We start from the raw sequence: 14,353 nt of genomic DNA, 5'->3' as shown, positions 1-14,353 counted from the left end.
TCTCTTGTGGATTCAACTACTATAATGTTTCTCAGTAACTAATTATTGGAAAACTGTTGGGGATGGCAGGGAAGTTAATCAAGCAAAGGGTGTCCGGCCCCATGAATTTAATGAGCGTTTACAGGTGTTCTTTCCTTTTCCTCTTTCTCTGCATTTGTTAGAACTGTTATAGGAAAGCACGGGAGGCCGTTGTTTTGGAACCATCTTCTGCACTAGACTGTAACAAACTCTAACAATCCAAAATGGAGCCAATCATCCTCCACACAACATAACCAAACGGAGAATGTAGGGAAGCAGAAGAAAGGGATTCCCATTTCCCCATGTCTGAAATAAGGAATGATCTCAGCTTTGACCCACACCCAAACCAACCTGTGCAATGAGTCACTCATCATTAGTTGTACTGTTTACTTGTCCTCATCTTACACAGCCTACTGTTCTGTCCATCGCATAGTAAGAGATCTCATTCTTTGTACATTAAAAATTGCCCTATCATGAGCTGAAAATGAAACCAATTGTATCTGTAATTCTGTCCTTTCTTTTTTTAATCCATTTTTATTAGTAGTGGAGATGCACATTGCCCTGTGTATTTCGTTCTCAATATGACAATCTCTCTTGTATAGTTCCTCTAAATAAATACGTGTCTATACATGCTTACCTATATATCTATTAATCTTGCACCTTGCAAGGAGGTTGCCTTATGTCAGAGAGAACATAACATAACAGTCCTTTTTGGTACTGGTGCATTTCACTGAGCATAATATTCTCTAATTTGGACCATTTTGTTGTAAATGGCAGATGCTCATCCAAAGAGGAATGTATATACTGTTACATATCTACTCTACGAAATACCGCTCAGCCATTAAAAAGAATGAAATGCCACCATTTGTATTTTATCTTTTGACAACCAAACCATTTGTGTGAAAGGTGGTTTTATCCTGTGAATTGATTTTAAAAGCATTTTTCAGTGGAAGAATTACAATTTCTCATATGCAAAATTAATAAGGCCTCTGATTCTTTACAATGGTGTAGAGAGGTTTATATATATATATACACACACGTATATATCCATGAGATATTACATATGTATACTATATATGCTATATATATATTATATGTACTAATAAATATTATGTATATATATCTCTCTCCATGAGTTACTGCATTTACATAGAAAAATAAACATGCTCAAGTACCTACCTGTATATCTTTTTGCGTAATCATGATGTTTTCTCAGTAACAAGAAAAAGTACAACAGATTTAGAATTTCTAAAATATAACTTGTGAAAGTAATAACTATCATAGGAAAATAATGTTAAGAAGACCAGAAAGTCTGATTCGCAACAAACATTAATCTTGGTGCATTTTTTTTTCAAGAGAGAAAAATCTCTTTGAACTTCCTTTTAGTTTTGCTGTCGGTTACTATCAGTGAAAATTTTAAGGGAAACTGGAAGAGAATTCTTAGATCACTTTTATTCTGTTGCTTTTCAAAGGAAGCATGTCAAAAGGACAAGGGCTTTCATTGAATGACTGAGTGTCGTGTAAATCGAATATGCCTCTAAAATATGCTAGTCACTTTCCTATGTGTTGCCTTGCTTTGAATTTTTTCAAAGAGCTATGCAACCCTAATCTTATTTCATTAGAAATCTGACATTAGCATTTCATAGACTTGATGTGGCATCAAAATATTTTTCTTCAGTGAAAAAAAAATCAATTTTGGTAGTTAGAAATCACCACTCACCTTAATTAAAATTAACACTGCAATAAGATTTTGCTCTCAATGTATTTCTTCATTAGTGAACCAAATTTCACTTAGTGATTTTAAACTCTTCTCAGACAAGCATAAAAAATGATAGCGAACAAAAAAATCTGGAAAAACTGTTACGTATCAGGACTTAAGACCCGTGAAAGTAAAATAGCTAAATGTTTTTATACGGTATCATTTTCAGAAAAAAAATGAAAGGCAGTTAGCATGAGCATAATAATACTTCAAATATTGCAGAATGATGACAATTTGCATTGTTTTCAAATATAAACAATTATTTTTGAGGAAGAAAAATACATTATTTTCATGTACTTGTACCTGTGAATAGTATTATCATTTCCAGTTTAAATTATGTCTTGTTAAAAATCCCTTCTCCAAATGTGTTTTATTGAGTGTTTTACAATAAATTCATAAAACATACCGGATAATTTTAAGGGAACCAACAGTTGCATTTTTTGAACTAAAAGGAAATGAGTTCAGAGAAACATAATAAAATGTGTGAAAATATCTCCAAAGCACAAAATATATGTTTGGAGTAACAATTGTAAGTTCTTAGTAACATCTTCCAGCTTTTCCAATTGTACATTCTTATTTGATATTGATGCAGAGAAAGACTTGCCGAATCCTTTGGAGACTGTGTTATTGATGAAAGAGCAGCTGGAGAGCGTCACACAATGCCAATGTATTGAAGGAGATTCTTCTTCTTTTTACTTACATTGTCACTTGCAAATTAATTAATCAATTAATTAACTCAGTAGCTAGTTATGAATTACCAGTTATACAAAAGGTATGTTAAAAGCATGAGACAAAAGTAGCTCTTACATTCAAGCAGCTTACAAGATAGTAAACATGAAGTAAACAAGAATATTGTCATTTTTAAATCAATTGTCACTGTGAATAAGGTCTGTGAAGGGAATATAAGCATGTTGAGAATTTTGGTAAGCAGGTGCCCCACAGATGCACAGCGAGTTTTGGTCATAGTTTTCTCAGAGAATGTAATTGCACAAGACAAAAAACAGGGACATCATTTCACATTTCCTTGCAAATAATATAATTCTATAAATCATTTTACTTTTCTTCTCTTCAATATCCTTCTTTTAAAAACACCTAAATTCATTACTAATTTTTTAAAGATTTATTTATATTGCAAATCAGAAATATACAGAGAGCAGGAGAGACAGAGAGAAAGATCTTCCTTCCAATGATTTACTCCCGAAGTGACCACAACGGCCAGAGCTGTGCCGATCCAAAGCCAGGAGCCAAGAGCTTCCTCCAGATCTCCAACATGGGTGCAGGGTCCCAAGGCTTTTGGCCATCCTGAAATGCTTTCCCAGGCCACAAGTGGGGAGCTGGAAGGGAAGTGGAGCTGCTGGGATTAGAACTGGCGCCCATACGGGATCCTGGCGTGTTCAAGGCAAGGACTTTAGCCACTAGGCCACCGTGCCAGGCTCTAAATTCATTATTTAAACAAATTATTTTTGCTCACAGAATAATAATTTGATTGTCTCTAACAGGTCAAATCAAATGAGATTGCTGCTACCAATGATAGCTTACTTAAAATATTTGATCAGAGATTAAATATGATTGAAGAAAAGTAACTGAGAGTCAACATAATGTTATTATAAAATGTACGTTATTAAATCCAAGAGTAAATCCTTTACAAACAAATCATTATCCTTTCAACAAGCGAAAGTGTCGTGGCAGTAATGCACTCAATAGATACGGATTCATCAATGATTAATGACATGGAATTAAAATGTAGAAGCAAGAATAGTATAAAGACAAGAATTTTACTATTAGACAATTTCACATGGCAGGCTCTGTATAAAGTAAAAATGCTGAAAGGAAGCTTATTAATCCTTTTTATTTATGCAATATGAACAAATTTCTTGTATTTCACGCATACAGATTTAATGGTACTTTCCACCCTACCCAGAATGCCACCAGCATTCCCACGCTGCCACTTCCTTCCTTGCTTATTTTTTCTTCTAGTACTTTACAATGGCATATTTTCAGTTTATTTTATAGTTACAGGCTCTTTGTTAGGTGAAGAGTTCAATAAACTGTAAGTAGGAAAAAGTCACTGTTGCTGGGAGTGTAGACAGGACTGTTCTGGCAGGAGCGCTAATAGTCTGGTTTTGAGCTCTGCCTTGATCCCCCAAATTCACCTTCCTGTCAGTATGCACACAGGAGACAGGGGATCAATCGCTCTCCTGGCCGGAGATCTTCCACCAAGGTGGGTGACCTGTACTGAGTCTCCTGTTCCAAGCTTTCAGCTGTTGGGGTTATTAGAAAGTGAGCCTATGGGGAGGAGCCCTTTTTCCTTCTCTCTTTTTCTGACTTCCTGTATCCTAATTCTTTAATGCCAAAAAAGAAAATATCCAATTTAAAAGTCACTACAGTTTTTCTTAAAAAAGGACAATACTAGGGAAAGGCTCAGTCCACAAAATATTTATCATTTGAACCACAGATTTGTAGGGAAAGAGATGGAAAGAAAAATTGTCTATCAACTGGTTCATTTCCATGACTAAATAGCTAGGGGGAAAATGTTCTTGGCCAAAGTCAGAATCCAGGAGCTTTGTTTACATCTACCATGAGTGTGGCAGAAAGCCAATCACTTGGCCATTCTCCATTGCTTTCCTGGGCACCAGTAGCAGGAAGCTGGAGCAGCTTGGGCTTGCATCAGAATACCAACATCACACAGTAGAAATTTTATAATCTACTCTACCAGAATGCCTGGTCCAAATGCACATCTTTTATTTTAACTTGGCTGGGGATTGGCCTTGAATGCCACCAGTATGTTTAGAAGAATTTCATTTTTTTTTTTTAATTCAGGATTGAAAAATCCTTTAAAAACTTACATGTTCAGGGCCTATGCCTTGGGATAGTTGCTTAAGCTTCCGTCTTTGTCACTTGCAGTCCATCTGGGCACTGGTTCTAGTCCTTGGTGCTTTACTTTCAATGCCATCCTCTGCTTTGGCCCAGAAATGCACAGACGATCGCCCAAATCCTTGGGACCCTGGAGCCATGTGAGAAATTAAGAAGCTCTGGCTCTCAAGTTCAGATCAGTTCATCTCTGGCTATTTAGTGAATCAACAGATGGATATTCATTCTCTGCCTCTCTCTATAACCCTGCTTTTCAAACTCAAAAGTTAAGTTACATGTACACATTTATTTTTCATTCCTTGTCAGTTAAGTATGCCCAGTGATATTTCTGGTTGAATAGTAAAAGCAGATAAACATCAAGGCGAGCTTATTTACAACTGTGCAGAATATTTTTTACAGAACCCTTTAAAATGCAAAGTACAGGATTGAGGTATATATATATATATACATATATATATGTGAAAAAATCAAACGTAGAAGAAAACACATAGCTTGCCACATGAGACAAAATCCCGATATGACATTGATGAGAAAAGCAGTAAAAGAGAATGAATTCCATGTTCAGCACTGACTCAGTGTAATGAAGATCGTTAAAGCGCGTGAGTCATGGCGTTACAGTTTCCGTGGATAACGGGGCAGACGCTGAGTAAATCTTAAGAAGCAGGAGGATTCTCTGCTCCTTTTTCCAGTAATCTATGAAATGCTTTTGTAATGAACATATATATGTGTTATAAAGTTGCACCATCCACGTTGCTATCTAATGATTCATGTTAGACGGAAATCAGATATAAGATTTAATCTCAACAGCAGTTTACTCACATATGAGTCATTTAAAAAGCGCAAAAAAGGTAAATAACCAAAAAACATGAATTTTGAGAATGTAGTGTATCTAATATCAATTTATATTGCTACTAGTAGATGACTATTTAAAGGGCACTGACAATATTTTGAAATTCATTAAGAAAACTTTTTCTCAAATCATTAAATAAACCTGTGTTTTAAAAAGTAGGTTGTTTTCTGTTTTTTTGACGAGCATGAGGAAAGTGGGGAGAAAGGAAGAGAGTGACAGGGAACAGCCACAGCCGGGGGAGACACACAGATGTCTAACAAGCAACAGACGGCCGCAGGAAATGGGCACACGTGACTGCCTTCTCCCTGTTACTAACTCGATCCTATAACATGTTTTTGAACTGCTTGTCTTCAGCAACTGGAGTGCATATTGGATTCCTGACCCGTAACAAAAGGGCCTCCGTGAAAATCTGTGAGGTGAACGGTTCATGCAAAAAAAGTAATTAAAAACTTAAGCCAGTAGCCTTACTAAACGGCACAGATACTATTAATTTAAGGACCCGAACACTGCCAGGGTGATAGTTTCTAATCATGTTCCGGTTTAAATCACCAGCAGCACTCATGCATAAAACAGAGGTCAGAAAATGTCAGTGAACTCTAGTGAACGTACTCCTGTACTGATTCTCATTTCAGCTGTTAATCCAGATGCGGGCTCTTTATTATAGCAAAGGGGAAAAAATAAAAAGCTGCACCACCTGGTCCTGATCTACAGTTCTGGAAAATTGGTTTTCCTTAGTTTCATTGAGTCAAACTCTTACAGACAGGGAGTAACGTTTGTGCTTCTGCTACAGGTTGAAAGTCTGATTCTACTCAAGAGAATGAGCGGAGTGTTAAACGGCTTATTACTGGTGGGAAACTACGTGTTCAAATTGGTTTAACATCCTGTAGTTGAAATATGAAAAAACTAAGTAATCCTTTCTTATATGTCCTGGTAAGTATGTGTATATAAGACAGCAAGGAAATGTATTTGTAAAAATAAGTCAATTTTTTCATGGTTCAAAGTTCTAGCGGAGGGAATTTATACAGGCTATTAATAATTTGATAGCTTAGATAGTAAACGTGTTCTCTTTGAATTCTCCATAGCATATATACGTGAATTAAGGTTTATTCAAATCCTGTGAGCACTTCATAAGCACACAAAGCTATCTGAAGGAAGGGATTGATGGCTTTAATTTGCTACACAATTACGTTAAATATATTTTACTACTCGTATGAAAACCACAGAAATGACATTTGTATAACTTCTTCATCTGTTAGTAACTACTGCATGTATTTTTGCTTGCTTTTTCTCCATTCTGTAAGTTTGGCATTGGATTTTTTTTTAATTAAATATGAACATTCCTTGACACACAGCAAATACTAGTATGTTTTTCTGTTTTAATTCTCTATTACCCCTTTTATCATTTGAGCTCCATTGTTGTCCAACTTAACCATTTGTCACTAAGATTCTCATCTCGCTTAATAGGCTAACAACTTACTGATTGCAGTTGTCAGTTATGCAATGTATTTGTTTTAATTATTAAATTCTAAAAATGCATCTTTATTAGAAGGGATACATTTGCTTTAATTATTCTGATTTATATTTATAATTATTAGACAATTTTTGGCTGCTGTTTCACAATTATGCACCATAGAAAATAATTATGTTTTCTTCTTTTTAAAGTCAGAAATACAGAGAGAGAAGTGAGAGAAAGTGGAGAGGAGAAAGAAATCTTCCATCCGTTAGTTTACTCCCTACACAGTTGCAACAGCTAGAGTCGGGCCACTGTGAAGCTGGAAGCTAGAGCTGTTTTTGTTTGTCCCGCAGTGGTCATCACCCACTGCTTTCCCAGGCCATTTGTAGGGAATTGGATCAGAAGGGGAGCAGCGGAGACTCGAACCAGCAGTCATACTAGATGCTGGCATTCCAAGTGGCAGATTCTGGGCACGTCACCATGGTGCTGGCCCCACATTCTTGTCTGGAGCATCTGTCTGACCGAATGTAGATTGCTCTTCTCCCTTGCTTCACAATGAACTCTTTGGGACTTCCAAGGTGCCTCTTCACACATATTCTAACATTGTCCTGAATCCTTTACCATGTGTTTCGCTGGTTCTCAAACATAGAGCACACTACTATTTCCTGAGTAACACTAGTTCAGTAAAATAAATTTAGTGCCTTTTATTTTGTTTTAACCATCCATTATATAATTTTGTTAACATAATTGGTAATTTACTCTGGATCTCCAAAATGATAATTTTCCTATTCATATCGTTTCTCCTCGGAATATTTCTGCTTGCTGAAATGTTTAAGAAATATTTATTCATAGGCAACTTTCATCAGGACTGTTTTATTTGAAGCATTATAGTTCTTCTGTTTCATTCTTCTCAGATGTACATTACCAAGGGATATTTCTTAGATCCTGTAAATATAATAATATAATACAAATATTTGAAATTTTGTCTGCAACAGGAAAAATATATTTTCTAATAAATTGAAAGGACATAAAATACAGGCCTGAATATTGTGTATGTGGTTTTTTTTCTTTTTTTTTTTTAAGATTTAATTTTAATTTGAAAGTCAGACATACAGAGAAGAAGTTCTTCCATCCGAGGATTCACTCCCCAAGTGACCGCAAAGGCTGGAGCTGAGCCAATACAAAGGCAGGAGCTTGGAGCCTCTTTCAGGTCTCCCACGTGGGTACAGAGTCGCAAGACCTCGGGCTGTCTTTGACTGCTTCCCCAGCCCACAAGCAGGGAGCTGGGTGGGAAGCGGGGATGTGGGGATTAGAACTGGCGCCCATATGGGTTCCTGGGCTTGCAAGACGAGGATTTTAGCAACCAGGCTATCGCTCTGGGCCCTATGTAAGAATTTTTCATAACATTAATAGATTTAAATCTGCCACAGTTTCTTGTGCAATTTTTTTTATATATGAGATGATAATTTTACCATTACAATTATGGAAATTCATTTAATTTGCAAAAGTAAGTGTGGTTTCCTGTAAATTTTATTCAAATCAGAATTTGCAATTGTTTGTGTAAGTAAATAAATATTCTCTGGAAAAATATGTTTGGTTCATTTGCTCATGTTTTGCTCCTTTTGCTGGATTTATCAAGCTTTATATTTCAAAAGTTGTTATTATTTTTTAACCTCTGGATTTTGTAAATGAGTTTGTTTTATTAAAGCTATCACATTTATTGATTTTTGTTTTCGATTTCTTCTATTAGCAGTGAGAATTTAGGTGTGAGATTGAATTTTATAAGCCCTCTCCATGTTATACATCCCACTCTATGCCATGAATTCTTAACTTTGTAGCTCTTCTAGTGATATATGCTAATGCTCTTTGGGCAATAAATAATAGCTTTATTTAGACATATCTTAAAATATACATTCCAGTTTACATGAAACTCTTGTTTTACATTGCTCATCCTCATTTATTAACATCCTTTCAGGGCTAGGTTGAGTAATTGAATTTCTGTGCAAGCTTGACATCACCGTATAAACGGAATGGCAGATACCTTCTTTGGAGAAAATGCGGAAACCCGGACAACCTATTTACAGAATCTTGTAGCAACACTAGAGAGTTTCACTGACACACACAGCTAAGAGACAATGAAATCAAGAGGAAGTGTTGTTGAGAGAGAGAGACAAGAATAGAACTGATTGGCCCATTTTATGATTTGCTCTAACAATATACAAGTCTGTGTTCATATCTGCTTGATGAAATACAGGGCAGGTGTTCCCAACGTAAGACTGCTGCTAAGAATCAGAGCAGACAGCAAAGAATATGGCAAGGAAGAAATGCAAAGACTTTTGTGAAGGCTGAGCTAAAGGGCTAGGATTCCAGACAGGACGGTTAGTTGTAGAAGTGTCAGATCGGAACACTAAATTTTAGGGTAATCCTCCATCTGAGGTGCCAACAACCCAAGTGTGCCAGTTCAAATCCTGGCTGCTCCACTTGAGACCCAGCTCCCTGCTTGTGCACTGAGAAAGCAGTGGAGGATGAATCAAGGTTTGCTGCCTTAAACTTTCACATCATAGTTCTCATCACAATAGGATTAATCAGAAGTCAATTGTGGAGAGTCTACGTTCTTTCCATGGTTTTCCTTACTTATGATTTGTTGTAAGTTTTTGATTGGAACGTAACCTCTGTACACTTCATGGGGGACAGTACAATATTTCTGCACATACAGAGTCTGCATCAATCAAGCCGAACAACTGTTGCTTTTATTCCTTCATACGTCCTTTGTCTCCTGAGCCTATCAGCTCCTATATCCCTGTCCCTCCTACATCATGCAATACATTATTGCCTACTATAATGTGGAGTCACCACACCATATTATGGAGCATTCAAACTTTTACTTCTCTGTTTTAGTATTCATTGTTTAATCTCCCTATTTTTGTTACCCCCTCATCCTTTTGAGTCCGTAATCACTATTTTAAATTCAGATCTTTTTAAAAAAATTACTAATTTTCACTTATAAAATGGACTGTATGGTATCTGTGTTGGTGTGTTGGTCTTATTTCACTTAATCTCTGGTTCTATCCACTTTCTCACATTATTTTAAGGCTAAATAATATCCCATGTGCATATGTATGCCATTTCCCTTATCTGCGCATCCATCACTGGACATCTAGTTTGATTCCACAGCTTTTGTATAAGTAATGCTGTAACACATGAGGAGTACTACTGCAATGTGTGAGCGTGATCATGCCAGACAAGTCCAGGATGTATTGAGGGAGTCTTTATTAACCAATCTTTGTGATAGCCAGGCCCAATAGACTGAAGACCTAATGGATGGACGGAGTTCACAGTAATGACCATTTGTTCCTCTCAGGGTTTAATTTAGGTTGGATTGCCACATGGACTTATCATTTGTTAGTTTCTATTGGGCTTTCCCAACAATATAAATTATCCTGAGAGATATGCAGCAAACAACCTGGATATACATAAAAGGCCACAAACATTCACCTTCTCTTGGCTTCTCGGTCCACATCCCATCACTGCTAGGCCTCACCTATCCTGGGAATCCTTGAAAGGACACAAGTTAGAAATACAAGGCATTTTAGCATTCGCAGCATCACAGACTAACTCAAGCAGCGAACAATGGGTGAGGAATAGAGGCACAGGATCCATGATCGGAGACTGTTCATGGGAAGCCAGAGAGCAAGGTGGTACTAGAGAAGCCAAGATTTGGAGTACAAGTCAATGTAAGCACACAACCAAGACAGACCACCCCTTCCTGTCATGGGTCATTTTATGGGTGCTTGTGAGAGCAGTGGTTACACAACAATGCAATGCTGCCCCCTCTTGGGTTCCAGGTGGTGGTACAGGAACATCACAAGTTGGTAGAAAGGATTACATGGAAGAGGGAGGCATGGCTTCCAGGCTTGTGACCATGAACTAACTCCTAAGACAATAAAAGTGCAGCTGAGTTTACAGCATCTCAACTGAAATTAAATACCCCAAAGTGGGAAATTGGATCATTTAGTTTATTAACTTGCTAATAATTCTTTATTACCGGTACCATTTGTCTTTTTAACGTGTACGTTTTTTTTGTTGTTGTTGTTGTTGTTTGTTTGGTTGTTGTTTTTTTTTTTTTTTTTACAGCTTGCTTATTAAGGAATCTTCTCATTTTCAACCTGGTCACCGCTAATGTTCTGATTTAAATATTAGTAGCTTTCTAACTGAACTAATTTTTTTCTGGGTTCTCATCGGTTTTCCAATCAAACATCCATATCGTGGAGACAGAGTTGTGATGTAGCTAGTTAAACTGAGACTTGGAACGCTGGCATTTCCAGATAACAGTACACATTTTGAAATTGTTTCAGGCAGCTGGATCAGGGTCAAGAGTTCAGAAGTCACGCATTCTCCAACTATGTAATGCTTTCTGCCTACTTGTGAGTAAAAGGCCACTTCTCACTACCAGAAGTCTGAGTGGGGCAGTGTGGAGGGACGACGCCCCATGTTGAGCAGGGGCTCACTCTCTTGACCACCTCCCTGGTTCTCCTGCTTGCCTACTTCAGGGCTCGTGCATTGGCGCTCTTCATGTCTCGGGCACTCAGGCTCTCGGCCTCTGACAGATGGACATGTTTCTGCGGATGGATTCTTTTCCCTGGCCGACTGGCCCAGGATGTCATTTTATTTTAAAGGCTGAGCCTGGAGGATGGTATCATGGTGTGGTGTAGCAATCTAGTCATATACCGGTGGTGTCAGCATCCCATAGAGGCACCAGTTCAAGTCCTGGCTTCTCCACATCTGATCCTGTATTCTGTTAATGTCCCAGAAAATCAATGGAAGAATGCCCAAATACTTGGGTCCGCACATCCTCATGGGGGATCCAAAAGAAACTTGCTGCTGGCTTCGGGTTGATACCCCTTTGGATGCTGTGGCCATTGAGGAGTGAATCAGCAATTAGAAGATTCTCTTCCTTCTCTCTTCCCATTCTTGCTTTGCTCTCTATCCCTCTTTCTGTTTGTGACAAATGACAAATATGCTTATATGTTTGCAGGGTGAGTTCCGCATGGCTTAACTTGCTTCACATTTACAGTTGTCTGGAGTCATTGTAGAATGTACTGGAAATGTGATATGCTGAGGTTAGGAAGAACTTGGATCCTTCCCAGTACCTCTTATAACAGCAATATATCTTTGCATAATTTAGCACAACATCTGCCCTCCTTTTCGTGGTGTAAAAATCAGATCAACTGTATTTGGGATCAGATGGAAGAGTTTTTAGATGAGATTTCTAGCTGCTCTGGGTCGTCGTCCTGAGTCTTGTAGGAACAGCTGATCATGCCGCTCTTTGCTTCCCGTCTGCGAGGAACGACGTGGCTTTCTTCAACTTGTTTCAGGAATGCTCTGTCTCATCACAGTGCTGCAAGAAGGTGAATCTGCATCACAAGATGCAATGTGCTGAATTGCTAAGCATCATCAATGAATGTACTTCATAAAACTTTGTGAGAGCATTGGAATAAACTTTGAGGTATATTAGCTTTGAAGTTTATTTTATAACTTATTTCTGTTCTAGAAATGGAAGGTGTGCTTCTACGTATCTTTAATTCAAAAACTTTGTTTTCTCTATTTAGAACAAGATCCCAGAAAACATATATTCAGTCTATAAAGAAAAGTTGCTTTTTTGTCTCATGAATTTAAGTATGTAGTTTAAGACACTTTCACACATCATTCGAAGGATAAATTTCAAATTGCATAAGTGGAGTATTCTATGGGATTTTATTATTTTTCTACAAGCTTAAAATATGCATTTTAAATTTCTAAAACATTAAATATTTGTTAAATATTCTATTTGTAGCTTGTTACAACTTTATAATTAATTCATATCTTTATTCTTAACCACTTAGCAGATTGATGAATGCTAAGACAATAAATAAGAAAAAGTTTAGCTGTGATGCCAAATATTTAATAGAAATATTTCCACTGTATTCCTCTCTGATAGAGGTTTTAGCAAATGACTATCCATGGACCATATCCAGTCTGCCATCTGCTTTTGCTAATGTTTTGCTGGTACATGGCCAGGCACATTCCTTTATGTTCAGGCTAGGGGAGCTTTTGTTGTACAGCAGTAAAGTTGAATAGATGCAAAAGAGACATATGGCCTGCAACGCTAAAAATATTTTCTATCTGACCTTTCGCAGGGAAAACTTATCAACCTCTGCAGTAGTAGATGACCAGGGTTAACCTGTGTGATATGCGAAGGATGAGAAGTCTGTAACACACGATGGAAAGTCAGGGACATTATCATTATGACACTGTAAAAATACTCCTGAGGTCTCCTCTCCCCTAGAAAGCCAATATAGACAAACATTAGAATAAAGTAATTGTGAAGACTGAGGTTCAATTTTAATTAAGAACACATCTCAATAGTACTTCAATGTTCAGATAAAGTTGAATTACAGTGGACAAAAACATAAGAAATTACCCATTTACAGAAAAACTACTTTGTGTGACTTTTTTTTTCTTCTCTACAAGTGTATAAACACATACTTTTAAAGTGTCCCCTCAATTCTGTTTCACAAATTTTATCCAGCATTTTCTACTAGAGGAGGTGACTAACAAAGAGATTTATCTGACATTTTACTCGTACTCAGAACTGAGAAATTTTGAGCAATCTGAGAATCTTTTAGCAATCACGTAAGACAGGCAGACACCATGGTTGTGCATTAGAAGCAAAGTATGATTTTGGTCAAGGTTTCCCTTCTTGTGGTGCGAGTGAGCATCAGAATTGTAAAATGATGGAAAAACAGCAAAATTGAAATAACCACGTAATCAACTCAGAGAAAGTACATGTTATTTAACCCATAGAGAAGAACATTTATGAAAGGATGTGGGAGGCATGGCCTGTCAACGCAGCATTTTCTTCCCTTACAGCAAAATTTAGAATCTTAAGCCAATAATAATCTTACCAACTTTTGAATTTGCAATTATAACAGGGATTGGTGGACAATGCATTGTTCTTGCTCTGGGTAAGACTCCTCACAGGTGACTCAGAACAGGTGAGCAATGGGGTCATATGCTCACTCATTCACATATCTAATGGTTTGATGCTGGCTGGCATTTCAAAAACTGTCAGCAGTGCCCCCTCTACCGGGGGCTGGCTTCCTAACAATGTGGTGGTTGGTTTCCAAAAGTGAGCCTCCGGAGAGTTGTAGGCGTAATTAGATTATATTGCATCTTTAGATAATGCATTTACCCCTTATTTTATACTGTCAAAGCAAGGCATATGTATGAAGGCACTTCAAAATACATCCAACGTGGAATGAAAAGTATGTTGCATGCCAAATTTTAAAAAAGACATGCAGTTTGTCAATAAATAGCACTTTTCATAAAATATTGAAGATCCCACACACACTTAAATAATTTT

Source organism: Ochotona curzoniae, unplaced genomic scaffold, assembly GCF_017591425.1.
Source record: "Ochotona curzoniae isolate NIBS_2020 unplaced genomic scaffold, NIBS_Ocur_1.0 contig_2754, whole genome shotgun sequence".
Taxonomy (NCBI): domain Eukaryota; kingdom Metazoa; phylum Chordata; class Mammalia; order Lagomorpha; family Ochotonidae; genus Ochotona; species Ochotona curzoniae.
Note: the sequence above shows the minus strand (reverse complement) of the source record.